At 44.1% G+C, this 26,989-nt stretch overlaps 1 pseudogene; it reads left to right on the top strand.

Annotated features, from left to right (window-relative positions):
- Positions 1 to 23,695: 23,695 nt before the first annotated feature.
- Positions 23,696 to 24,248, top strand: LOC127186728 (ferritin light chain 1-like; annotated as a pseudogene).
- Positions 24,249 to 26,989: the final 2,741 nt, after the last annotated feature.

Raw genomic sequence — 26,989 nt, 5'->3', positions numbered from 1 at the left:
CACCAGGTAACCAACAATGAAGTATTTGGTTAAATATTCAGCTGTGTTGAATTTTCATTCAGCTCTCTATAAAAGAGAGTACAGGGAGGGCCCAGGGGCAAGGGGCAGGTTACGTATATATAACTGGAGAGTGTATGATATTTGCTTGTATCGCCAATGTTTTAGCTAGGTTAGAAAAAAAGAGAGAAAGGAAGGAAGGAAGAGAAAGGACAGTAACTTCATTTGTCACAAAAGACCTTTAACATAAATTATACATGAAGAGTGCAGCTGTGCAGCAGGATGTTAAAAAACAAAAACAAAAACAAAAACAAAACAAAACACCAATGATTTCTGAGCAAATAAGGGAAGCCTGAAAGGTTTGACCCTGAAATCAATTCAAGTGTACTTACTTGAATAACCTGGTAAGCATTTGTGTACATCTATCATCTGAATTGTATAGGAGAGACTATATTTCTGTAAAGGAAAAAGAAGAAATATGGGCTCATGCCTTTAATTTCAACACATGGGAGACTGACGCAGGAGGATCACAGAAAGCTTGAGGCTAGCCTGGACTACATAATAAGTGTCAGTATTAGAGTGAGAACTTGTCTCAAAAAGGCAAGGTTGGGGGTCAAGGGTTGGGAGTAGGGATGACTCTGGAGGGATGGCTTGGCAGTTAAGAGTGCTTGTTGGGAGCTGGGTATGGTGGCGCACGCTTGTAATCCCAGTACTCTGGGAGGCAGAGGCAGGGAATCTCTGTGAGATAGAGGCCAGCCTGGTGTACGATATGAATCCAGAACAGCCAAGGATACATAGAGAAACTCTGCCTTGAAACACACACACACACACACACACACACCCCTAGTGTGTGTGTATATATATGTAAAAAAGTAGAGAAAAGAAAAGATACCTGGTGGAGGGAGGAGGAAGGTTTATTCATTCACTTTCTGGTCTCATTTGTAAAGAATGAAGGTTTTTTTTTTTTTTAAATTAACCTCGGCATTTTCATGCCTCTGTGCCATTTTTTAAAATAATAACTCATAGCTGCTTACACAAAAATGAATCTCCACTATGGTTGTTTGCCTTTAAATCTTCTAAAAGTACCGTCAATACCATTTAAAGTGTGGAATTCCCAGAGGAAAATCTATTAAAGTGCCTGTATGTCACCCATGTGAGTAACAGATGAATTAATTATGACTGGTGCAATTACAAGGAATAGTTAATGAAGCCATAATGACCAGATTCTGGCAGTTAATTTTCAAAGCACAGTGAGAGCGAAATGTGGCAAAAGGTCCCCAAAGAAATCACGAAGCTTTTGTGTGCTCACCTTGGGGGCAGGGTCCTTCAGGGCGCCTGGCAACTGGGCCCGGGAAATAGCGCTCTTCCTGTTTCAGTAGCTGTCTAGGGCTCGCCTGAAAGTCTAGTTTACTCATTTCCTTTGACCAGCATTCCCGAGGGCATCCGTGTCTTTCTTATTTTTAGGACCTGGTAAGATGGTGGAAACTGAAGTCAGCGATCATATGATTTTTTTTTCCCTGACGCGAGATCAAATTAAAATTAACTGAGTGAAATGGAGTACAGAGAAGAACAGAGAGGAGAGAGGGTTGGACACAGACCATACAGGGCATGCCTGGGCCTCTCACCTTGCAAGCCAGGGTTGCTTTTTCCGTTTGACAAGTAAGGAGCAGGATGGGAGAATCTCCAAGAAACTGGAGTTCGGAACATCTGCCATTCATTTCTATTTCACAGTCCGGGAAGGCAATTTCAAGCAGGAAAAGCAATGCTGAGCATTTTTTCTAGCAGCCAGGTTGAAAGAGGGAGGAAACTGGTTGTTCTACTGCGGGAGAACAAACTGGTAAATTAGAAAAATACTAGTTCTGTGGAAGCCACAGAGGACAAAATTTAAAAGTGGTGAGCTTATGACCTGAGTCCCGCTATTTCTCTAGGAATTCACCTTCTTCTAACAAACAAACCGCTCACATACACATATCGGGTTATTTAGTCACACCTTGTGCCTCTGGGGACATGCAGTGAAGCCAGAAGCCTACTGTCAGTTTTCCAACATCTTAGGTCAGGTAGCTGGAGTTTTTACAACAACGAGGGAAGCACCACTCCTGCCAAGCCTCCCTTCCTGAGGTCACTTGCTTCCTGATAAACGCAGGGACAAGGGGGCAGTTCAGGAGTAAGGTCACCATGTGCAGAAAACCCAGAGGATCAGGTTCAATGTCACCACCCCCTTCTCCTCCATGAATGTATTTTATTCACCTCTGTGGATGGGAATTAACTAGTATCTGTCAAAATAACAGGTGGCAGGATCCAAAATACACAAGAGGTCTAAGTGCTTCTCTTCCTCAGGTATTTTGATAGTTCGTTATCAGTACGATCGACATTTCTGTTTTTTCCAAGTTTTAAATCTCTCTCAAGGTCTATCCTAGCCGTCCGCCTTCCACTGGGTCACCACTTCTGAATGTCAAGAGGCCCTCCCACAGGGAGCTGATTTCAAAGATGAGCATGCCTCAGGGAGACACTCTCTCTCTCTCTCTCTCTCTCTCTCTCTCTCTCTCTCTCTCTCGATCTCTCTCTCTCTCTCTCTCTCTCTCGCTCTCTCTAAGTTAGCAACCAAAATAATGGAATCCAGTGTGGTATTTTTACACAAATGTGAAGTTATATTTTATTTTAATGCTTTCCCATAATGCTCTCCCAGTTCCTGTCCCTTCCCCATCCCGACCCTGCCCTGCTCTCCCACTTCCTGTCCCCTCCCCATCCTCCCCCATGCTCTCCCACTTCCTGTCCCCTCCCCATCCCTCGGGTTGCCTCTCTTCCCTTTCTGGGACAGCCTCCTTTTTGCTTTCAAGTCACGAATAAACCCCTCACTCTCTCCTTCCCCACCCTTTCACGACCTCCTTTCTAGTTTCATAATGTTTACCTCCCCTACCTACATGTATGTATGTATGACACGTAAATCTAGGTTCCACATGTAAGAAAAACATGTGTCCTGGTCTTTTTGAGTCTGGTTTGTTTTGTGTAACATAACGATTAGCAAATATATTTATTTTCCTGAAAATGTTGTGGTTTCATTCTGCCTTACAGCAAATAAAATCCGTTGTGTGTGTGTGCAGCATGTTTCTTTATCCATTCATCTGTTCGCGGACACCTGGCTTGGTTCTGTTTCCTAGCTACTGTGGGTATCACATGTATAGTAAACAGGGGAGGGAAGGTATGTCTGTGGCGTGCTTACTTAGAGTTTTTTCAGCATACACCCAAGGCTGGTATAGCTTGGTCAGAGGATGTGAGGGCTCCTCTTCCTCCTCATCAACATTTGTTATTTGCTTAGAAGACTCTTTGGGCGTTCTAGCTCATGCACACATTGACAACCTATCCTGTGCCATACACTTGACTAGTATTGCCAATAGAACACTCAATTCACCAAGTGCCTGTTCTGGTGACACTTGTCATGTGTAAATAAACACAAGGACTGGCTAGGGGCCTGGAGAAGCCTTCAGGAAGAACACCTTCTTTTGGTTGGGTTACATGGTGTGTTTAGAGATGAGAAGTTAAAAAAAAAAAAGAGCACTAGGCAAAGGAGCTTGTATGGAAAGGGAAAGTGTTCTGGGAACAATTCTGCTCGCTGCACAGTTGTGACAGCCAGCATGCTCTGAGGTGCTCTGTTTAGATGACATCTTCTAAGTTCACACCCACGAAGCAAATGCTGTCAGTATCTCTATTTCAGAAGTGTCATAGGAAAATGCCTGTGACCACAGGAAGCCACCACAAATGTAAGAAACTTGTCAAAGTTTTGAGTCAGGAATTAGGCAATTCAGCAGTGAGGAAGATCAGTCCAGAGCCTTCAAGTGAACTACTGGATACTGGTGTTTAGGACATGCGGTGGGGCTGGGGGCATGGGAGGATGCTGCTGTGGAAAAAAGATGAAGATAAGTGATTTTGAAGGGATTGGCTAGAGATCAGTTGTGAAAATTCCTTATTCAGCAGTGACCATTTGCCCTGTGAACAATTGAAAATCAACCCGAGTGTGGACCAATGAGGGATAGCCCAGTTGTAGAGTACTTAACTAGTGTGTGCAAGGCTCAGGGTTCAAGCTCTGATATGTAAAAGAAGAGAAAGAATACAGACAAATACTAAGTGATTGTGAAGGAGCTAACAATAACAACAGCAGCAGCAACAACAACAAATCCCTCTTTAATCTCTGTCTTAAATATAGAAAAGAAAAAAACAACATAAATGAGACAAAATGTAGCTCATTGGACTTTAGTCAAAGGCAGAAAGTGATACAGCTGTGATGGTCATAACAGCTTGAACTGGCTTATATCCACTGTGTTGTCTCATAGGCTTCTTGCACCCTGGGTGTTAGTGATGTGACTTTGTGTTCTCCATGCCCTGTTTTGTTTTGTTTTTAGGAACAGGGTCACGGTCTATAGCCCAGGTTGGCCTGGAATTGTCATTATGTAACCCAGGCTGGATTCAAACTCAAGGTGATCCTCCCATCTCAGCTCAGGTGTGAGCAACCACACCAATATATACTGTGGCCAATGTCCCTCAAAAGCTCTAATGTTGAAGGCTTGGTTCCCAACAGATAAGGCAACTGGGAGGGGTCAGAAATGCTAGGAGGTGAGGTTTACTTGAAGTTAGGAGCATGCCCTTGAGGAGTACTTGGGAACCCAGGCCCCCTCCTCTGCTCAAGAAGTGAGCAGTTTTGCTCCATGGCACATTCTATATCATGATGTTCCACCTTTCCACAAGCCAAAAGGACAAGTGTCCGTTGACTGGAAGTTTTTTTTAATGTATACAGACTGCATGTATACCTGCATGCCAGAAGAAGACATCAGATCACATTATAGGTGGTTGTGAGCCACCATGTGGTTGCTGGGAATTGAACTCAAAACCTCTGGAGGAGCAGTCAATGTCTTTAACCTCTGAGTCATCTCTCTCTACTCCTGACTGGAATTTCTAAACTCACTAACCAAACAATGTTTCCTCTTTTTATTCATATTTGTTTGTTTGTTTTTGAGACACATAGCCTACACTGGTCTTGAGCTTAAAAGTGTACTGCCTTGGCTTCCCAAGGTCAAATATCTATAATGCCAGAATTTCAAGTATGTGTCATCATACTGGTTTGTTCTTTCTAAGTTATTTATGTCAGGTGTTCTGTTAGCATATTAGAGAGCTGACAATGTATCGGGTTTATTGCACAGTGAGGCATTCTAACCTTCCTTGTGGTCCAAGTAAAATAGCTGTCAGTCCTGAAGACCTTCATTGTTGGCTTCCAAGATCATATATAGGAAACCATGCGGTCCCACACAGAATAACAACATGGCCCCTTGTCCCCAGCAACTCTGAGAAGCCCTGTTGGGTTTGGGGTAGTGGTGGAGCATTTGCTCCTCTTCCAAAGGACCTGGGTTTTGCTCCTAGCATTCACAGCATAGCTCACAACTGTCTGTAACCCCAGTTCCAAGAAATCTGATGTCTCTTCTGCACGTGGTGCACTTACATACATTCAGGCAAAACACACATAAAAAATAAGACTATTTTTTCATTGTATCTTAGAAATGAGCACAGAGAGAAATAATCTAAAATATGATGTATCAATAACAGATGATGGAATTGAATGCTACTAGTACATTTAACTTTTATTATTATTATTATTATTATTATTATTATTATTATTATTATTATTAATCATTATCATCATCATTATTACTGTTGTTGTTATTTTAAACTCACTGAGTCTGAGTTGTGCCACCCATATGGATGTAGGGTGTAGCTTACTAGTGTCCACCTTGTCCTAGTTTGCTTTCTTTGCTGTGATAAAACATCATGACAAAAAACAATTTGGGGAAGAAAGGGTTTATTTGGCTTACCCATCCCAACCACCATCCATCACAAAGGGAAGACAGGGCAGGAACTCAAAGCAGGAGCTGGGAAGCAGGAGGTGATACAGAGACCATGGAGAAATGCTGCTTACTGGCTTGCTCTCCATGGGTACCTTGCTACACAACTCAAGATGGCCCACCCAGGAGGGACAGCAATGCCCATCAATCATCAGTCACGGAAATGTCAGACAGCTTTGCCCAAGGACAAGCCAATGTAGGCATTTTCTCAATTAAGGTTTCCTCTTCCCAGATGATCCTAGTTTGTATCAATTGACAAAAACAAAAACAAAACAAAACAAAAAAAACCCCAAACCTAACCAGTACCCTTCAGCCAAGGAAAACGAGTCTCCCTTCCTCAATAGCCGTTGACTGTCAATAGCTCCTTCTTTAGAAGTCAGGCCTCAACAGCCCTCCCCCCTCTCCATGTTGGAATTCATTTTTAAAAAAGACTTACTTATTTTTATTTTATGTGCATAGGGAATGCAGTGCCCTTGGAGCCATTGGATTTTCCGAATCTGGAGTTATAGAAGGTTGTGAACTGATAAGTGGTTGCTGGGAATTAAACCTGGGTCCTCTGGAAGAGCAGCCAGTGCTCTCAAGCACTGAGCCATCTCTCAAAACCCCTACTTTGTTTTTTTGTTTGTTTGTTTTAACCTTACTTTACATGTATGTTTTGCCTGTGTATATATACATGTGTACAGGAGTCTAAGTAGGTCAGAAGAGGGTGTCAGATCCCTGGGTCTGGCGCTATGGATGTTTGTGAGCTGCCATGTGGGAGGTGGGAACCAAACCTGGGCCCTTCTATGACAGTCACTGAGCCATGCTGCTTTTTTTTCTTCTCTTCCTTTTTCTTTTTTCTCTTTCTTTCTTTTCTTTCTTTCTCTCTTCCCTTCTCCTTCCTTTCCTTTTTTTTAGGTTTTTGAGACAGGGTCTCTGTGAAGCCCTGGCTATCCTGGAACTAGCTCTGTAGACCAGGCTAGACTCGAACTCAGAGATCTGCCTCTGGAGTCTTGGGATTAAAAGCCTGTGCTTCTACTACCTGGCCATTTGTATCTTCCTTTTCTTTTTAAAATATATAGTTTTATTTTTTAAATGATTTGTTTATATTTCATGTGCATTGGTGTTTTGCGTGCATGTATGTCTATGTGAGTGTTGGGGACAGTAGGCTATATGGCCAGTGTTCAGCCATCTTGTCAAAGCCTACACCCTTAGGCTTCTATTTCTCCAGCGGTCTGTCATTTACCAGAAACCAGCTGACACTATCGTGGTTCAGCAGTTAGACACCTGTTGTGGTTTATTGTGGGGGACGGTCATTCTAAGACCCCCGAGCTCATAGTAAGAGCTACTCCTTTCTGGCTATAAACTAGCTTTTCCAGTAAGACTACTGGTATTTCAGATTAAAGGCCAGCTGCCTGTGAGCAGCAGTTCCTGGAACTTTTTCCTGACTAACCAGATCTTTTACAACTTCACTTTCTCTCTGGAATTTCTCCCTCTTCTGTGATTATAGCAGCTGTAAAGGTAGACACCTGCTGGAGCATTCCAGAGTTAGGTATCCATAGCAACCCTCGCTTACGCAAATACCCATGCCCCCGTGCCTATAAAAACTCTGTGAAAATTTTCAATAACTGGGATTTGATCAGAATCTAGACTTGCCCCCACTTCTTCATGTCTTGTGTTCTCTTCTTCATATAGGTTTTTTCTCCTCCCGAGCTTTAGTCGAACCCGGGCAGGCTGAGTCATGTGAGGGTGTTGTATCCTCTGGAACAGGAGTTACAGACGAGTGTGAACTTCCATGTGGTTGCTGGGAAGAGAGCCTAGGTCCTCTGGAAGAGCCACCAGTGCTCTTAACTGTTAAGCCATCTCTCCAGGCCCCTATTTGCACTTTCTTAAGAACAAAAATATTGTGCTTTGCAGAAAGACTATTTTAAAACTAAATTATTTAACCTGTTGGGAGTTCAATTATACTATTTATAATTTTTTTAATCTGCATACAGGGCTGCACATAAATTAAGAGTCATTTTGAGATGTTTTGATGCCTTGTATGTAAGATCTATGAAGCAGTTAGCCTTTTTCTAGTGCTTACTTCCATAGCAAGCATGCTATCAACAAGAGCTGGTTGAAAAAAGGCAGCCCTGATGTCATTTATAATTAAGCTAAGGAGACAGCCCAAGAGCAGAATGGTGACCAAGACGATGTTGCCACTCCTGGAGAGCTCACTGTACCCCAGTGGCTGCACCTCGCCTTCAGCACGGGTGATCTCACTTCATCCCCACAGCTCGACTGTGTATAGACAAGGGTCTCGGGACCAAGAGACTAAGAAGTTTGCTTAATATCACACAGTAACCGTAGTACTGGAGTCTGACCATGGTCTGACTCTGAGAGCCTTGCACTTGGGTTAGCTTGAGGAAATCATGCCCTATGTAGACAAACACTGCAGGCTGCCTCATAAGTGTCAAAAGGCAACCAGAAGTGACTATAACAGTACACTTAGTTTTTATTATTATTATTATTTTTTTAATATACAATCTTTTGGTCTAGGGTTATCATCTTTTTAAATAACTATTAAGATGTGTTTATAGAGAAGAATTTTTTATTCCAAGCACCATTATAAGCTCTTCTGTATATTTACCTTATTTATTTTCATGGAAATAGCAAGTTGGACAGAATATTATTTTATTGATAGATGTCACTTAACCAATTTTAAAGTCTTTCTCAATTAATTGCATGTTCATTACAGGGACCGGGCATACGGTACATTACAAGGGCACCCAGAAAGTCATCTAAACAGTGATTCTCAACTTTCTAATGCTGCAAGCCTTTAATACAGTTCCCCTGTTGTGGTGACCCCCCCACCCACCCATAAACACTATTTTCGTTGCTACTTCATATATGAAACTTTGCTACTGTTATGAATCATAATGTAAGTATCTGATATCTGATATGCTTCCTTGTGGAAGAGTCATTTGGCCCCAAAATGGGTCATGACTCATTGGCCTAGAACTAAATTGCCACTGAGGACCCTGTGCTGGGCTTTCTTTTGAGTAAGCATGCCGAACTCACGGAGGGTCTATGAAGAAGTTTCCCCTTCCACACTAGTTTCCCAGATTCCTACTTCTTCTCTCAGAGGTACACAGTGTGGCTTGGGCATCATTCCTGACATGTTTTATGTACATCTAAATTCCTGTGTTGTGCCATTGGTCCCACACAACCCTACTCAAGATTTGGGACCGGGCACACTCTGGATTTGCTTTTCAGAAATGATGATCCATCTGGCAGATCATTCTACGTTACATATAAAAGCCTTTTCTTTTTCCTTTTTTAAAAAAAATGGCTGCTATGATAATTCATTTATAGCTTCTGGTTGACATGCATAGCCATTTCTATAGCAGTTAGTTTTTTGTAGGAAAAAAATCCTTGGAGTTACTGGGTCAATGTGGGAGTGACAGACCTCCCCAGCTGCTTTGCCATGAGGCTGCACTACCTCAGTTGCCCCGGCACTGTGCTTTGGTATCTGGATCCACACTCCATCCACAGCACCACACATTTCGTGTTCTGTATCACTGGGGTAGGCAAACGTAAGTATCTCAGGTAGCTGTGACTTGCATTTCTCTTCTGATGAGTGATACTGCTTCTTGGGAGCACTGGTGTTGCTGTCAGCCCAGCTGAGTCCAGGAAGAACCCACAGCTCAGAGCAATTAAGGGACATAAGACACAGAGGCAGAACAAAAGCAAATGCCTATCTTATTATCGATTATTTGCACCTCGAAGTCCAGGATTTAGGAGGCTGAGACAGGTCATTGGTTCAAAGCCAGCTTGGGTTATACAGAGAGACTTTCAGAAATAAATCAGTCAAGTAAAGGCAATGTGATGGTTCAGTAAGTAAAGGCAGCCACTGCTACGCCTGAGTCAGTCCCCGGGATCCACAAGACTGAAAGAGGGAACTGCCTTCTAACATTTGTCCTCTGACCTTCAATGCCCACACAAGCTTCATAAGAAAATATAATTTTAAACAAGGCTTAAATCAAATGAGAAAATTTGCTTTTCAGAGGTCATAACTTTCGTTTAAAATGTATAAATTATGGGCTAGAGAAATGGCTTCTTGGTTAAAAGTACTTCTGGCTCTTCTAGAGGACTGAGTATGGTTCCCAGCACCCAACTCAGGCAGCTCGTAACCATAGGTAACTCCAATTCAGGAGGTTCCAGGCCCTCTTCTGACTTTCTTGGACACACACACACACACACACACACACACACACACACACACACACACACACACACACACACTTGCATGAAAATAATCCTAAAAATTTAAATATATGAATTAGGGGACTGGAAAGTGGTCAGTGGCTAGAAGTGTTTCCTGGTGCCTGAGGCCCTCAGTTTGGCTCTTGGCATCTGTGTTGGGTGGCTCACAATTGCCTCTAATTCCTGCTCCAAAGGGGTCAGACACCCTCTTCTGGCCCTGAGGGTAACCACACATAACTGGCAAACACATACACATATAAATATAAAAATTAAATAATTTTAAAATGTTTTAAATATATGAATTGTGTTGGGAGCGGACCTTAATGGTATGGCATGAACTTTGCACTGCTAGAGGTTCCTAAGTTTGGTCCCTAGTACCGCAAAATGCATGCATGCATACATACACACACACACACACACACACACACACACACACACACACACAATTACATACACACAGTTCAGTTACTAAACATCTGCCAAGTATCAGCACCATTTGGATAAAGTGCTGGAGATACACTGTAGAACAAACACATGAAGGCTCTGTGGCAATAAGCTGCCTCTCTAGTGCCAGAAGTAAGCACACACACATACACACACACACACACCTACAAAGTCAGGTGACTTGTCATAGTTTAATCATTCAGATAAACTTCCCTTTGACAACAGTAGAACAAACTAGGACAGTCCAGGGCAGAAAAGTGAACATCTGGTAACCTTCCTTAGGAAGGAATTAAATCTAAGCACATCCCAGGGAGTGTGGTTAGTGGTCAGCTAGAACCTCATCTGCATTCTTAGTCCACATTGTCCTACAAATTACCGCACTGCCCTCGGACAGGCACCTCAGTGGCTGAGGCTGGTTTTCTCCAGGGGTCCCTGTGGTCCCTTTGTAGAGATTCAAGTTCTTCTTGCAGAGTACACCATGCCAGCAGAGGACTGATAAAAGGTTCTAGAGGCCTGGATGTGCCAGAAAGTAGCTGCATGTTCTTTGGTGAGTGGTCGCTGGGACTCAGACCTGCTCTCTGTGTAGAGAGGAACCTCTCCCTATTTATCTAGATCCTCGGGGTTCAAAACACAGCTCGTTTTGTTTTGTTTTGTTTTTCGAGATATAGTTTCTCTGTAGCTTGCTTCATAGACCAGGCTGGCCTCAAACTCAAAGGGATCCACCTGCCTCTGCCTCCTGAGTGCCAGGATTAAAAGTGTGCACTGCCCCTGCCGCCACCACCACCACCCATCATACATAGCCCTTAATGTGGAATATTTGACTATGCTCGCACTTTTCAGAGGGAAAGTGAGAGAGACCTGGGTATTTTACATCTTTAATCCTTGAGACTTGGGCCTACAGAGTAGCAGCGCTGGGCTCTGTCAGCTGTTCGCAGCGTTTCAAAAATAGCATCTCCTCCTAAGCAAGTCACCCTTCCCCCAGGACTGAAGTGGCCGGTTCCTTTCCAAGCCGTAACAGACAGGTAGGTCGTCAATTCCTCAATGCAAAAATGGCTAACGACTGGGACAGGTGTTTGAGCCTGCCTTCCCTTGTTAAAGCCACCTTAAAAAACAAAAACAAAAACAAAAACAAAAAACGCGCATACAGGTACTGTGTTCCGGTCCATCTGCCTTCAAATTCCAAGTGCCTCCTGAGGAAAGGCTAAAGCAGAAAGGCTGCTTCCCAGCAGGAAGGTGCTACATGCAAATGAGCAGAGGACAGGAAGGTGAGACCCCAGGGGTGTTGGTGGCCAGCTCTCCAGGCTGAGCATCAACCTGCCGACCCAGCCTCCCCCTGAGAGGTCCTGATTACGCAACAGGTAATTTCTCTCACTTATTGTGAAGTGATAATGTGCTCCCCATATGAAATTCATATCATTTGTGTTTGGCCTCCTTTGCCACTTAAGGGTTGCGAGGGGCACCGTTTTAAAATTAATTTGCCGGGTGTTCTGTCTATCTGTCAGGAGCAGGAGGAAGCAGGCCCGTCCGAGTATTTATCAGGCACACGCCGCCCATCTGCCTGAGCTAGGTCGAGGAGGATTTGCTGTTAATCCCTCAGACCCATCTGTAGGGGGTTCAAAATGCTGACCAGGAAGCTAGACCAGATGAGGTTTATTTAATTAGAAAAACGACTCTGGGGGTTACTAGAAATCACTCTGATGGAGGAAGGCCTTTGGACCACGTCACTCCTGTGTGTGGGCGTGGGCGTGGGGGTGGGGTAGAGGGGTAGGGGGTGGCAGGTCAAAAATGAGGAGCGCACTGAGATCGGTTCGTGTGGGGTTTGCTATGGTTTGTTTCGGTTTTAAAGTGGTGTGGCCTGAATCGGGGAAAGGGTTTTCTTCGTGAGCCAGAAGTAACTGCAGCATGGGGCATGCCACAGGAAGCTGGTGTGTGTGTGTGAGAGAGGCCGTGCAAGCCAGGGCCAGCAGATTGCAACCCTGAAGACAGACTAAAGCTGCGGAGCCTGCTTAGGCCAGAGCCAACCAAGGCAGGTCTGTCAAACCTAACCTGCTTGAGGCTGAAAGCAGTTAAGGCAAACGCTGTTACCTACATCTTAGTCCTAAAAGTCCACTACCAAATTCTTATAACTGGTGCTTATGCATTTGAGAATGGCTTTTTTGAGGAAAGGGAAACAACAAAATTACTTTTAAAATTTCCTCCCCTGGTGGGGGGGGGGAATGTCACCTGCTCTAAACAAAATATCCAGCGATTGTGCCTTTCCTTTTGTGTATGAAAATATTATTAGTATAATCGGTTGCTGCAGAACTACCGTTTAGGACAGCCACGCAGGGAAAAATGTGCCCTCTCCCAGACTCTGATCGTTAGGACCGGCACTATAAACACTGAAGTACACTGAGGTAAATGGTCCTCTGTCTACTTCAGGCCCTCTGAAATGGCGTCCCTGTTGCTACCCAGATTCCTGGACACTGGTCACCCTTGGACCACATTTTTGAGGCTGTATCTTTTTAGGGTTATTGTCCAGGGATAAAAGCTCACTTCGGGGAATAGGTGTTCCCTAAAAGCAACTACTTGCCAGAAAAATTTCACATATCCTTTCACAAATCGCCAGTCATTCAGAGGAGCAGGGAGCCTAAGCTTCCGACCCTTTCATCTCTCCCTCACAAGAGGGGGCACATGGTTTGGAGGAACAGAGTCTCCCAGTAACCTTGCTCTTTCCAATTCCAATTCTAGTCTCTTCTAGAATTTCTTAGGAATCCTCACACCTCCTACTTTGGGAACCCTGGCTGACAGAACCGTAGGAGGCTTTGAACCAAACCCATCAACAATACAAAGACGTGAAGAGGGTGGCAGACAGAAGAGAGCCAAGCAGCTCCCCCTAGGATGCAGCTGCACAGAGAGTGCTCCTGCCACAAGGAGCCCACACGGGTGGCATGGCAACATTCTGACATGGCGGACCAACCATTCCCTCAGTGGAAAAGCAGTCAGTCAGTGGAAATTCTGAGTTCACACAAAACACACAGGCACTTAATTCCCTACTTGTCCCATGTGCTACCAGGCAGAGGCTACAGTGAAAACGCAAAACAACAGCAAAAACAAAGCCCAGAGGTTGTTCCAATGGCTGAAAATAAAATGAATCTAGCTTGTCTTTACTATACGATGGCTTTCAAGCCTAAGGTGGAGGCAGGCTGGTTCACTACCTCAACTGCATAGCAAGAATTGGCGGGGGGGGGGGGGAGCACAGGCAATTCTTTACTACACTAAAGATTCTATTAGATGGAATATGGAACAAACACACACATACACGCGCGCACGCACACACACACCATTAAAATTTAAAAAATAAAATAAAAGCAAGAACAGAAGTAGCAGCAATAACAGCAAAATAAAACAAAAATACTTGAAGCAAGCTAGGCATGGATGTGCATGCCTTTAATCCCAACACTTGAATTTGGCACTAGTCTAGTCTACAGGGAGGGTTCTAGGACAGCTAGGGCTACACAGAGAAACTCTGTCTCAAAAAACCACCACCACCACCATTATCAACAACAAACAACAGCCACCTGGGGCTTAAGAACAGCCTGACCTATATTGCTCCTGAAGAAAAATATGCTTTTTGCCTCTGAGCTACCAGCTTCGTACTCTTCCTCCAGAAGGCCATGGCCTTGTCTTGGTTCTCAAGAACTGTGTCATGCTGTGAAGACTTTTTTGCTTTGGATATTACCAAGCCTCGTGGGTATCCTGAGTTTGCAGATTTGCTCTGTACCAAAGAAGACTCATAATCTGGGTCTGGAGTGGGCGTCCAGAAGCATCTGAGTTGGTAATGCTGTGCAAGGTGACACATTCATGTACTCCAACAACACTGCCTCTGTGAGCATGGTGGACTGGGCATGAGGTCTACAGTGAATTCCAAGACAGCCAGGGCTACATAGAGAGACCCTGTCTCAAAAAGAAAAAAAAAAATTAAAAACAAAAAACAAACAACACTGCCTCATGTATTTTTTTCCTTAGAGTCTCACAGCAGGTCCCGAGATTAAAATGCCAAATTTTCTTTATTGTTGCTTATTTGTAGCCCAGGCTGGCCTTGAACTTGTAATTCTGCCTCAACTTCCTGAGTGCTGGGATTCCGACTATGCACACCACATTGGGCTGACACCACGGAATTTAGGGAGCAAGAGGCTGTGCTCTGCACCATGCCCTTTAGAAGAGGAACATTTGAGAACTCATGGTGTGGACTCCTGGCAGCCTGACCTTACTTTATCTCATGTACACACCCTACCTCCTGTGTTTTTATTTGCTTCTAAGTAGGTCCTTTGTCTCAATTATTATCTTGCCTTTTAAGATTTTTTTTTTAAACTTAGGTGATAACTGGTATTTCCTGGCCAGGGTTATTTCTGATTTTTATTTTTGATAACACTTCAACTTTATTTCTATTTATTTTATTTTTAATTTTAATTTTAGATAGGGGGGGGGTCTCACTACGTGGCCCTGGCTGGCCTAGAATTTACACTGTTTGCCTCCTGAGTGCAGGAATTAAAGGTGCACACCACCATGCCCACTTTAGTATTCAAACTTTAAAAACTGGCAGAGCATTCGCCCACTCTGGAGGACCAGTCAAGAGCCTGGAATCCAGCTGTTGGAGTTCACACTTAGGTCTGACACTTACTGGCCATGTGCCTCCAAGTAACAGGGTTTCCTAAGCCACCTCTGAGAAGCAGAAGGATAGAATATTGGAAATCCCTCATAGCTTATTGTAAAGATCACACACGATCATGATTGTAAAGGACATAGTTCAGTGACAAGACTGATGTATGTGCTATTTACATATTAAATACATAGGTAAAAAATTTCATTCTACAAGTATTTCTTTTTTTTTTTTTTAGTAGTTCTATTTTTTAAAATTTTTTATTAATTTATTCTTGTTACATCTCAATGGTTATCCCATCCCTTGTATCCTCCCATTCTTCCCTCCCTCCCCTTTTCAAGTATTTCTTTTTTTATTTCATTTTTGCGATTGTAATTACATCACTTCTCCTTTTTGGTTTTTCCCTCCAAATCTTCCTGTATACTCCTCCGTGCTCTCTTTCTAAGTCATGTTTATCTAATTCTAATTCTTGTTTATCATTAATTGTTGTTACATGCATTTATGTACGTAAATATACATATATATATTCCTAAATATAAGCTCCTCGGTCTTGTGTATGTTTTCAGAGCTTCCTTGGACAAGAGGAGTATTTCTCCCACTTTCAGCATTCTTTAGTTGCCTGTAATTATTTGTATAGGGTTGAATCCTTGTGGGCTCCCCCAACACTGCACCCCAACACACACCTTGGCACTATTGCTGTTCTTGTTCAGCTAGTATTCAGGCAGTCATATTGGAGAGACTTCATGGATGTAGCTTCTGACATTACTAGGAGACACAGTCTCACCATGAACTCTTGATCCTCTGGCTTTTACAATCTTTCCACTTCGTCCTCCAAAATGTTCCCTCAGCCTTAGGTGTGGGAGTGTTCTGTATCTGTAGCCATTGGGAATGGGCTCTACAACTCTGTGTTTTGGTTGGTTGTTGTTTTCTGTAATGCTCTCCATCTGCTGCAGAAACTTTTCCTGTACAATAGGAGAGGAGTGAAGACTACACTCACTCACCTGTGGACATAAGAACAAATACTTAAGATGTAGTTAGGGATTGTGTTGGTTTAGTAAAGTGGTGCTCATGGGTTCTTTTCCAAGATCCTTGGCTTCTCTAGCCTTTGGTAGTTGCCTAGATGTCCAGCAAACCAGGTAGGACTTCGTTCTTATTGAGTGTGTCACAAATACATCTTAAGGATGATCTGGCAGCATGCTAGTTGAAATTAATATTCACTGAGTAATAGACTGTATGCTCTGTTCTCCTGAGGGTCACAGTCACCAGCACACCTGTTATCGTTAGCAAGACGCAATAAAGTCCATTTTACAGCGCTTTAGGGCTGTCTCTTTGCCACTCACCTGTCTGTCATTCCTTTGTGCCAACAACAGCCAACAAATGCAGTGCGAACTTCTATTCAGTTACTTAATGTCAGGTGCCATTCTGACAACTTAAAATGCATGAATCGGCATAATTCCCATGGTATCCCTTCGAGGCAGGTACTATTATTCTCATTTTATGGGTAAGGAAATTGAGATTCAGAGAGGGAAAGAAATTGAGAGTCAGGGAGAGAAAGTAATTTGTCTAAAAGCACATAGGTTTCAACCCTGTAACATGTGACAGCCCAGCTCATGTTGTAGGCTGAGACACACTGGATATAAATAACTCTGATTTAGGATTCTATGTAAGAAGGCGTCCCTCATCCTGCAGTCATGATTGTCTCAAGTGAGGTGTGGTGGGCTCATACCTGTAATCCCTGCACTTGGAGTTTGAACCTAGCTGAGACTATTTAGTGAGTTTCAAGTCAGCCTGAGTTATGCAGTGAGACTCTATCTAAACAAACAAACAAACAAACAAAAAGTAAATGGTGGCTGAGGATGTAACTCAATTGGTACAGCGAGTGCTCAGCCCTAACAAAGCCCTGGGCTCTATCTTCAGTATTGAATGTGGTGGTCCACATCTAGAATCCCAGCATCCAGAAGGTAGATATAAGAGCTCAAGGCCTGTTGGTACTACATGAGACTTTGTTCTCATAAATGCAAAAAAAAAAAAAAAAAAAAAAAAACCCACAGTGAATCTTAAGACCCCCTCCCTTCATAAAAAATGTTACTCAACACCCCTTCACAAGTGCAACTTCTGATGCCTTAATTATTATTTGCACAACCTGATTAGCTGTGTCTCTTGTGATTTGTTGTATTAATTGTTTTTCTGCTCAGTAGGCTAAACTCTGTCAGAGCAGACTACATTTCTTTCCTTAAAAATCTTACTTATTTTCTGTGTGTGTGTGTGTGTGTGTGTGTGTGTGTGTGCTTTTCTGTCTGTGTGTGTACAGTGTAAATGCAGGCACCATGGAAGGCCAGAAGAGGGCAACAGAAACCCAGGAACTGGAGTTTTAAGTGGTTGTGAGCCTTCCTGTATGGGTGCATAGAACCAAACCTGGGTTTGGTCTTCATGAGCAGCTGTGCTCCTAAGCATTTCTCCTACTCTGTATCACTTTCTACCCTGGATACCTGCTCCGGCCTCTGGGCAAGTATACACAAAGCCAAACAGCACACAGATGACCCCTACCATGTAGGATTGACTCCATAACAAGGCAGGCCTCCTGGAGACCTGAAGAAGTAGTGCTTGTTCAGGCCACACAGGACATGACAGAATGAGGGGCTGAAGGGTGAAAACTAGGAAAACCAGAGAGTGACCAAGACTGTAGAGTGAGTGAGTTGGATGACCATGAGAGGCCTTGCTGACCACATTGGCACTCTGTTTATCCAAAGAGCAAGCAAAACTACTGAAGGCTTTGAAGAGGAGAGATGGTGGTAGCTTCAACTAGGCTGTAGTCTCCAAGGAGAGAAGCAGATGTAGTGGATGGGTAGTCAGCAGGTAAAATGCAATAGGAACTGCTCCTTGGATTCCTTCAGATCTTGGTTCAGAAATCTCCTTCTCAACGGGTGATCAAAACTATACTGCGGAGCTTAGCATGTAGCCTCCTAGCAGAGTAAGAGATTACCAAGCACAAGGCCCCAAGTCCCACCACAGCACCACTGGAATAAATAAGTAAATAATTGTACCTTGTTTTGTCCACTGGTCCTGTGTGCCCAGGTCTATTTCTCATTGCTCTCCCTGCCTGTCCCCAGAACATTTAATTCCTGGTAACATTTCATTATTTTACTCATTTGTTAAGAGTTGATGTCCTGGGCTGGAGAGATGGCTCAGAGGTTAAGGGCACTGGCTGCTCTTCCAGAGGTCCTGAGTTCAAGTCCCAGAAACCAAATGGTGGCTCACATCATCTATAAACAGATCTGGTGCTCTCTTCTGTTGTGCAGACACACATGCAGACAGAACACTGTATACATAATAAATAAATAAATCTTCAAAAAAAGGAGTTGATGTCCTTGTCTTGTTCCCACTTTGACAATGTATGCTACTTTGGGGCAAGATGCTTTGTTTTGTACATGGTAGGTGCTAACAAATATATGGTGAGTGCTAAGTGAGAATGTTGCAGTTCCTTTGGCCAAATTCTTTACAGACTTTAAAAGTTATCTAGAGATTTAGAATCCATACTCTGATTTCACAACTATTGAAAGGTGAACTAAAATAGCTCTACCGCCAACTTTCACTGATGTATATGCTAGCTCTGTTGGCAATGTCTGTTTCTTCACAGCATAATTTTCAACCTCATAGAGAAAGGACACTGCCTCGGGGGCAGGTAGTCTGTGGGGCCCACTGAAATGAAACCTGTGCTGTGTTTTCTCCTTTGTTGGCGTCCTCCTTGTTTGCTAGCATTTTATTACAGCATGCTGGCGTCCTCCATCTACTCTGCTTAAAGCCAGACATGGCAGGGTTTTCACACTGTTGCCTTGTCCTCATATCTGCGATGAAAACAAACAGCGTTCAGCTCAGGGGCTTGTGTCCCATATGGCCAAGGCACTTAGAGGAGACTTCTGCTATGAGTGGACAGTGGACTCAGGGCCTGCCATGAATAGCTAAAGCCTGTCTTCGAGGATCTGGTAGAGGTAGTATGCTTAGCTCTGTTTCTACCTTTAATGGACTTAGTTAAAATCCTCTCCCTCAGGCCGACTGGGACTGGATGGGGATGGGAACAGAGGGATGGGGTGGGCCGTGGGGAGAGAGATTACTGAGAGAGATGACTGGAATTGTGGAGGCATAAAAAATAAAGTTATCGTCCACATTATAAGTCAACCTGAGCCCCTTTCTGGAGTATGTGACATGTAGCCTGTGTTGGCAAATGTGACTAGTTCTTATGCTGGCCCTCACTTCCCACTTAGCAACTGGGCTCTAGACCCATTTGATCCTCAGCACTACAAAATAAGGAAGAAAAGCGAAAGGAAGGAAGGAAGAACGGAAAGAAGATTTATTTTCCATTCTTCTATACAATGTACACCCTTTCAGTTTTATTGAGTACATGTGGAATAGAGTAAAATCCTTAATATGGCATTATCTTAGCCATATACTTCCCCACAAAGATACGGCTTGGCCTTGGTGACCTCACAGTGCAGGAGAGTGAGTATGACCAATGGAACGTAGTGTTACTCAGTATACTGTATTCAAAAAGACATATTGGAAAGCCAGGCAGAGTCATACATGCCTGTAATCCCAGCACTGGAAGCTGAGGCAGGAGGATCATTGTGTTTGAGGCCAGCCCAGGTTATACAACAGCTGATGGAACCACATTGTAAATGTCTCCTAGAAACCAGTGCCTGAGAGAGATTTTGCTTTTAGCCGTACCTTAGTTACCTAAGACAGCCTAAATTGATCTTCAGCAACACTAATTAGCTGTTCCCCCTTCCCCCTGGGCCGCCCTTAGAGAGTTCCTGGAAGCCTAGCTTCCTCTGCTTCCTCAAATGGACCCATTAAATGTTCTCTCTCACATTACAAGAGCACCTGAAACCCTTTCTGGAAGATGTGAGATATACTCAGAATTGGCCAGTGTTATCAGTTATTGTGTCAGCTCGCATTTCCTGTACAGGAATTTTCGAATCTTTGGAAGTTACACTAATAAGTAAAAAAATAGGAAGAAAAACCACTGACCATTGTGCACGTCACCTTCAACCTTCCACAGCAGCCCATGTTTTCCCGGTGGAACTTAGTGTTTAAGAGGCAAGGAGAGGCAAAGTCAGGATCCAAGTACAAGCCACCAGCTTACAAATCTACATAACTTAAGACGGACTTTGCCGTGGGACAGAAGGCCCTCATTGTCCGGGCCACACAGGTTCAGGAAGTGGGGCTCCAGTCCCTGGGCCACGTCGGTCTTTTTGAGTGTCCTCCTTAGTCCTTGCTAACTCTGCCTCCGTGCGCTCAATACCCGGAAGTGGATAGAGCGATGCAAGCTCTGCGGTGAAGGCCTCACGTGGACGGCTGGATATATGCCTTCCTTCCCTGGACGTCCAATCTTAGCTTCCCTACACACTTCTCCGAAAGGACAAGAAAAAGAGGCCTGCCTCCTCAAGCTGAAGGCAAAGGCCTCCACTGAGGGCCGCAGGGGACTTGCCCCTTCTTTCCCCCACGCTTCCTCCATGCTAGGGAAAATGGCGGCTGCTATAACCACGGCTCTTGGTGGGCAGAACAAGACATTCCGTTGTTATTAGCTGTGTTTGTCTTGAGGCAAAGGCTTACTCTGTAGGCCAGGCTAGCCTCAGCTTTTCAGTTCTGGGATACAGGTATTTGCCACCACACTCGGCCCCTGTGAGGAAGGTGTTTATCCACCCTCTCCCAAAGGCTTTCCTTGTCCTCCATGAGTCACACATGGGTCCACATACTCGTGGAACAGACCTCCTATCACCTCTGTGCTGCCGTCCTGACCTTTTTCTCTCAAGACCAGCCCGCCTCCATACTTAGCTTCAGTCTTTCTCTGACAGGTTTTAATCTCAGGTTCCTTCTCATCCCTGCCCGCTTTGTTTCCAGGGTGGCATCACCGCAAGCAAACCTTCCATACCTTTCGTCAGCTATTAAGTTGTTGGCAACATTATACAGTGGGTTTAGATTTGGATCAGTTAGAACTAATAACAATTTTCAGGAAAATATTAACCAAACACACACAAAAGTCGCTCGTGTGGCTCCATCCTCTCCTTCAGTAGGATTAATCGAGTTAGATATTTACTCTTTCCTCCACGCTAGTGTGTTCCTACCTTCCATTCCAAACAAGAAAATGACACTAAATTCATTCAGTACAAATTTATATTATTATCTGAGGCATTTTAAACAATGCTTAATTTAATTTCCTTGTTTGGAGTGAGCTATTGAAGAACGGAACTGCATCATAAAGCATAAATGGGATCCACACATCTGTCAGTCGCTCGGCCATATTCTCTGGTGGCTCGAGAGGCCCCAGTGCTCTGTTTATCTTTGATTGCTATTCAAATGTACCCGATCATCTCTAACCTCAGTGGAGGGAGAGTCAGCTCCTGAAAGAGATTATTCCCTAGACGGGCCACCGCAAGGCCTTCACCTTCAGAGAGGTACAGATCCTCTCATCTGATTAGAGTTCTGATTCACTAAAGAGAACAAATCAAATATGTTGACTGTTCATGTTCTCATGGCTTAGCAAGTAGTTAGCTGGTGTTCCATCTGCTTGGAGAGAGAGAGAGAGAGAGAGAGAGAGAGAGAGAGAGAGAGAGAGAGAGAGAGAGAGAGAGAGAGCTCTTTAACAAGCATAGACAGTATGCCAGGCATTGAAAAAAAATCAATTTTAATCCTTTCATGAACTCCACAGGTAGCTTTCTTGTCATATAGCACTGACCCCCACAGACACAAAATAATTTAAAAAAATTAAATGCTGTGGGTAAATGAGCAATATCCTTATTTTACATCCAAGGGACAGGTAAAAGGAGAGAGGAATGGGATTTGGTCAAGGCCATGTGGCTACTCAGAGGTCGTGGGGCACTGGGCAAAGCCACACCACTGTGACCTACTGTGTAAGACTGAATGAATGACAGGCTTCCCCAATCCATGAAGCTCCTGCTTGGGGGCACGGCCACTCTTTTGAAGATTGAGTCCAGAGCTTTCTTTAATTTCTAGAGTCTTAAAAAAAAAAAAAAAACACCCTGGGCTCTGTCTGAGGAGCCATGACTGCTTGGGGAACTTTCATTCTGTTCAATGTACAATTGGACTTTGCCAGATTTTTGAACACCGACAATACATTAGCCAGCAGTGGTCACTGAAGAGGACCCCCTCCTCCTCTGTGCCTTGCCGGCTCTCACCCATTGCAATGGCTGGGGATGGCTTTCCTGGCTGCCTGTAAACAAGAGCACAGTATCCTTTGCTTCCTAAGAGCAAAGTCTCAGGCAACTTAGCCATATGATGTGATAAAATGCTCTCCCATCCTCTCAAGTTCCAGGCCCCCTGACTGGAATACGCTCACCCAGGTTGATGGCGTGCACACAACAGGACTGGGGGAAGAGGAAATGCTGGTGTGAGAGACAACAATCTAGGCTTCTCATTTCACGTCAACTCCAAAAGGCCTTCAGCAGAATGATTTCACTATTATAGCAGCTATACTGCTATAATAACTGGCCTTCCCTCTCCTCTTAGTGAACAAAGCAAAAGGAAATCAAACTTAGAGACTACTAGACCTGGGTGGGGTGGCCCATGCCCATAATGATCCCAGCTACTGGGGAGGTTAAAGCAGGAGGGTGTGGGGCTTACATGGGCTATAGAGCAGATTCTATCTAAGAAAAGCAAACAAATGCCAGGAGGGATGACTCATACGGGTGAGGACCCAAGTGTTTGGGTGCTTGGCATTCACATAAAAAAGCCAAGTGTAGCTGCACAGCCCTGTAGTCCCAGTGCTGAGAGGCAAACACAGGGGGTTCTGGGAGCTCACTAGCAGGGCAACTAGTCAAGCTAGTCATTGAATTCTAGGTTAATCAGTGTGAGACTTTTTTTTTTTTTTTTTAAGTCAAGTGGAGGGGCTGGAGAGATGGCTCAGTGGTTAAGAGCACTGTCTGCTCTTCCAGAGGTCCTGAGTTCAATTCCCGGCAACCACATGGTGGCTCCCATCATCTATAAAGAGATTTGGTGCTCTCTTCTGCCGTGCAGACACACATGCAGACAGAGCACTCATATGCAATAAATAAATCTTGAAACATCAAGCGGAGATCAGTGGGGGAAGATGCTCAATTATCTACCTTTTGGTCTCTACAGGCCCAAATACAGGTTCACACAACTGCTTGCACATGCGCACACGCATGCGCACACGTGTGAGTGTGCACACACACGACAACACACTTGCATCCATACACACGCGCACATGCACACATACAAAAGAAGTATGTGACCATTGATTAAGAGTATAAAGCTGAGAGCAGCGCCTTGGAGGTCCCATGGATCTCTGTCTTGCTTCAACAGTGTTGGATGGAACAGACCCGGGGACTCCCTCTTTGTTAGCTTCCAGCCAGCCTCCTTACAGTGTCTCCAGTCACAGCCTCCGGGACCACATCACCATCAGCTCCTAGGATCAGCCAGCACCATCTCTTTGCAGTTAGCTCTGTACTGCAGATCAGCCATGACCTCCCAGATCCGTCAGAATTATTCCAACGAGGTGGAAGTTGCCGTGAACTGCTTGGTCAACTTGCACCTGCAGGTCTCCTACACCTACCTCTCTGTGGGCTACTATTTTTATGGGGATGGAGTAGCTCTGGAGGGTGTAGGCCATTTGTCCCTCGAATTGGCTGAGGAGAAGCCCAAGGGTGCCAAGAGTCTTCTCAAGTTGCAGAAGAAGTGCTGGGGCCACAATCTCTTCCAGGGTGTGCAGAAGCCATCTCAAGGTGAGTGCAGTAAAACCCAGGAGGCCATGGAAGCTGCCCTGAACCTGGAGAAGAACCTGAACCAGGCCCTCTTGGATCTTCATTCCCTGGGTTCTGCTGGCACTGACCTTCATCTCTGTGATTTCTTGGAAAATCACTTCCTGGATGAGGAGGTGCAGCTCATCAAAAAGATGGGGCAGCCACCTGACCAACATCTGTAGCCTGGTTGGGCTGCAGCCAGTGCAGAGTGGCAGGCCACAGGCATCTCTGGGTGAGTATCTCTTTGAGCTGCTCACTCCCACGCATGACTAGGAAGCCTCCTCACCTTCCAAGAGGCTGGCTCTCTCTGCCCTGCACCAGACAACGAAGCCTTAGGACTTCCACCTGAATGACTCTCTCAGGCCACTAGACAGCTTTGTAACTGCCCTGGAGCCCCACCCAAGTCTTAGGCCATGTGAAAATAAAGCTTTGTGAAAGAGATTACAAAAAAAGTATAAAGCTAGTCAGTCTCAGTCATTTAAACAGAATTCATTTTAATGCATTTCTCTGACACCTGCTTCCAAAACATCTTCTTGAATCCAATAAGTTTCAAGGCTTGTCTAGGCTCACAGAGCATTGTGACAAAAGAATAAAAGAATAAAAAAACAACCTCTGGCCTCGGCTGAGTAAGATGCAGTTTGCCATAAAGCAGCTCTGTGAAATAGCTGCGAGAAAAAGTGGAGTAAACATAAGAAAATTAAAGTTTACTTCATTCTGGGGGGGGAGGAGGCATCAGAAGAAGAGATAGTATCTTCTGGGGCTAACGGAGGACCAGAGAAGGCATCAAGCAGAAGGAGGTGGCCTGAGAAGCCTGAGAAGGGATCCCCAGGGACCAGCGGTAGGAAGCTACCCTGGAGGATGGCTGGATGGACTCACATGTCACCCCAGAGTCTGACCTAAAGCTCCACATTGACTTTTAGGCATGGGAACTTTTTAAACACCCCTCCCCCCATGTGATTTTTAATTTGTAGCTAGTATGGGGAACATTGGGCTGCATAGCCTTCAAGATCCTGTGCAGGGACTAGAGTGATGGCTCCAGGCTTAAGAGGACTGGTTGCTCTTCCAGAACACCTAAGTTCAATTCCCACACCCACATGGTGGCAAACGAATCTAGTTACAGAGGATCTGATACTCTCTGGTGGCTTCCTTGGGCACAAGTCATGCATTTGGTGCACAGACATACATGCAAGGCAAAACATAGAAATTTAAAATTAAAATAAATGGTTTTTTAAATGTTTTAAAGGTCTTGTGTAGCCTATGATGCTCTTTATGACTCAAGAGACACGTGAGACAGGTGATAATGGGTGACAAGGAGTTCTTAGCCTTCAGGCTGTCACCCTTGAGTAGCTCTGGGGATGCTCTTAAGATCAGGATTCAAAGCCCCAACTTGTGGGGTGTGGCCACCAATGGGACTTGCAGCCTAAACAGTTCTGCCCCATCCAAAGCTGGCAATGCCCCCTACGCCCAGCTCTTGCTGATGGCTACCAAATAGGAAAACACGGAGGTCAGGGCTGCCAAACTCTGCCGCTTTTCAGCAGAAGCCAGGCATTTAGCAAAAGAGTCTGATTTGATTGTTAGTGATAAGTTCAAAGTTTTGATTAAAAACATTACAGGTCAAATACAGCACAGATCCTGTCAGCTGGGTTCCAGTTTGATGCTTCTGTCTTAGCTGTGACTATTAGGTCAAGTGTGGTAGCACATGTCTTTAATAGTGCAGCAGAAACAGGAGGACCAGAAGTTCAAGGTCATCCTCGGCTACATCTCAAGTTGTGTGAGCAGCCTGAGCTCTCTGAATTTAAAAATAAATTAATCCATGTCTAAGTTCTAATCATTTATAAAAGTTGTAATAAAACAAGATTTTGCCTGAATCAGAATCTAAATAATTTATACACTTGTCAGTTGCTATTTGTGTGTCTGCTTCCCATGCTCATTTTTGAGCACTGATTTTGAAGAAATTATAATTACTAATTTATTTGTATGTAACTTTTCACCAAAAGATTTGTAAAAATGTAATGATGTTTTGCAAGGCCAAGTTCAGTGATTATATTAGAAGTTAGTTTGATATAGTAAGTCTTACAAACAGCTAAATTCTGTCAAGGCAAAATCCATTTTAATGCATGATTGAATATTGATAATTAATGGCAACTATGAGGAAGTCATATGCAAAGATTAATTACCAACTGAGCTCTGAGAACGTTTTTCTTCCTTTGTAATCTTACCTCCTGAGAGAAGCAGTCTATATTGGTCCTACAGTGAATTGACAGATATGTCCAGAAAAAACAGTCTCTGACTTTAATCTTTATTGGTCATGCTCAATTGGATGTACTGGTTTTTTTTCCCAGAGACAATATTTTTCAGTTAAATCTTTCTGTAATGCAAGAATCTTAAGGTGAGAGTTCTGAGGTCTTTCATTTTCTTCATTTTTAAAAATTTTATGTGTATGGGTTTTGCCTGCATGTATGTCTGCACACCACATGTGTGTCTGGTGACCACAGAGCCTACGAGAAGGTGTTAGATCCCCTTTGACTGGAGTTACAAATGTTTGTGAGACACCATGTGGGTGTGGGTGCTAGGAATCAAACTCTGCAGAAGTGGTTGCTGCTCCTAACCACTGGGTCATCCTCTCCCAACCCAGTCTCATAGAGGCAAGCCTCTAACTAAGGTTCCATCTTCCCAGGGGACTCTTATTAGTGTCAAGTTGATGAGACCTAACCAACTCACTCTGCCATGGGTGTGTGTATAGAAGAGTGGACAGGCTTTGAAAAACTTCATTTCAGACACATCCTCCAGGGATAAAGAGAGGCACTCTTCTTACAATCACTTCCTTGTGATAAGAAATCTAAGGGCCAAATCAAAGTGATGCAACATGGGCTTACTCTTTTCATTGTTGTCACTAAAGAGATGCCCTGAGCTGCTTCCTTCAGAAAGTGACTGACTGAAATGGACTCCCCAGTCCAAGTTTATTAAAATGAGGAAAACACTGTGAGTCCTTCAGATAAAAAGGCAGAGAGGGG

The sequence above is a fragment of the Acomys russatus genome, chromosome 3 (genome assembly GCF_903995435.1).
Source record: "Acomys russatus chromosome 3, mAcoRus1.1, whole genome shotgun sequence".
NCBI lineage: Eukaryota > Metazoa > Chordata > Mammalia > Rodentia > Muridae > Acomys > Acomys russatus.
The sequence above is the reverse complement of the archived record's forward strand: the minus strand, read 5'-3'. Positions and strand labels throughout refer to the sequence as shown.